Genomic DNA, 2,245 nt, shown 5'->3' on the forward strand with positions numbered 1-2,245 from the left:
GTGGTGGTGTCATGGTGTGGTGGATCCATCCTGCCTTGTATCAATGGTTCAGGCTGATGGTGGTGGTGTCATGGTGTGGGTGATCCATCCTGCCTTGTATCAATGATTCAGGCTGTTGGTGTCATGGTGTGGTGGATCCATCCTGCCTTGTATCAATGGTTCAGGCTGGTGGTGTCATGGTGTGGGGGAGATTTTCTTGGTACACTTTGGGCCCCTTAGTACCAATTGAGCATCATTGAAACGCCACGGCCTACCTGAGCATGGTTGCTGATCATGTCCATCCCTTTATGACTCCAGTGTCCCCATCTTCTGATGGCTCCTTCCAGCAGGATAATGCACCATGTCACAAAGATCAAATCATCTCCAACTGGTTTCTGGAACATGACAATGAGGTCACTGCACTCCAATGGCCTCCACAGTCACCAGATCTCCATCCAATAGAGCACCTTTGGGATGTGGAGGAACAGGAGCTTCACATCATGGATGTGCAGCCGACAAATCTGCTGCGACTGCGTGATGCTATCATGTCAATATGGACCAAAATCTCTGAGGAACGTTTCCAAACACCTTGTTGAATCTATGCCACGAAGAATGAAGGCAACCCAGGGGTCCAACCCAGGACTGGCAAGGTGGACCTAATAAAGTGACCAGTAAATGTATATCTGCGAGTGAGATTATGTCAAATGAGTGTGAAAAATAGGTGGGAGGTCCTCTTTAAATACTGGCAGAAGACGAGGGATTATTTTATTTGTAATTAAAGGGCACTGGTGCCTTAAAACATCCAAAATGATATAAGAGGGATGATAAACCACTTTTGCAGAAGGAAAATCCTGCCCTTGAGTTGAATTATTTTCCTTCTTAACAAGTGTGCCATTTTCCATTAATCCCACAAGTCTCACCTTCCTCGCTGCAGAGGAGATTACAGGGATTGAGGTGTGGGAGGGTTGTAGAGGTGATGGTGGGGCCCTGCTGTGCGGCACAGAGATTGTGCGTTGTGACAACATACCCTCTATGAAGCCCAACCCCCCCCCGCTGGGAAAAATTCTGAACCACAGAAGAGGTTTTCTTGTACAAAAAGATCAATCCTTCCAGTGCTAACAACCTACATACAACACGCGTGATGTGAGTGTAAACACAGGCTGGACGCATGCAGACCCTGGAAAGAGGCAATTTACACAAAGACGCAAGAAAGATTATTCCAAAGTCTGTTTACCAGTAATAAATAAAACACAAAAGGGATCAATATACCGGAGTGAAGGAATCAGGAGCATTCGGAGGAGTAGACATGATGATCACCGATAACTTGCTGCATTATGTGGCCTCACGCACACTGGGTGTAAAAAATGCCGCTTTTAAGGGCATTTGACTTTTTTTTTCCGGTTCTAATCGCCTCTCCGTGTTGGTTTATGCGTCCATGCGCACACAGGTGTTTACAGGCATCTAGAGGCAGAAATTAAAAAGAAAAAACTACTTGCGCAATCAGTTTTCGGCAGAAAAAAAAAAATGGCCAATGTGCCTAGTCACACCGAAATGCTAGGCGTATTTAGTGCTTGAGCAATCAATCATTTCGATAGCCAGAAAAAAATTATTATTATTCTGGTAAATAGAACGTACGCTCAAACGCTTGACGCGCCTAAATGTGTCTGCAAAATGTGCGTTTTTTTTATGCTGCTTTTCTCCTGCCAGAAAAGGCGTTCGGAAGAGCTAGGCAAACACCCAGTGCGCAAAAACCCTACGTCACAATTTTTCAACTTTTTTTTTTTCGGTGATAAAGAGAAATTATTATTATAGGTTTTACGAATAATTAAATGACATTACTAAGTGCTTATATGCTAATGTTAGGTTCCTTATACATCAACAAGCTCACTTGCTAGAATCATTTTGCAGAAAGACGTTATTGGAACAAATTGTTCTCCAGATGTCTTGGAATGTCTAGTTGTGGAACACAGGGACAGATAGGCTAGGTTCACATTATTCATTTATTTATTTCAGGTACTTATGTAGTGCCGACAATTTACACAGCGCTTTACATATATATTGTACATTCACATCAGTCCCTAATCGCTATATATATATATATATATATATATATATATATATATATATATATATATATATATATATATATATATATATAAATAAAAAATACATTATATATATATATATATATATATAAATTTTTAATATTTATTTTTTTAATTTATATTTATTTTTATATATATATATTTATTTATTTTATTTTTTT

This window comes from Staurois parvus, unplaced genomic scaffold (genome assembly GCF_062004578.1).
Source record: "Staurois parvus isolate SC_StPar_1 unplaced genomic scaffold, SC_StPar_1.0 ptg000706l, whole genome shotgun sequence".
NCBI classification, from domain to species: domain Eukaryota; kingdom Metazoa; phylum Chordata; class Amphibia; order Anura; family Ranidae; genus Staurois; species Staurois parvus.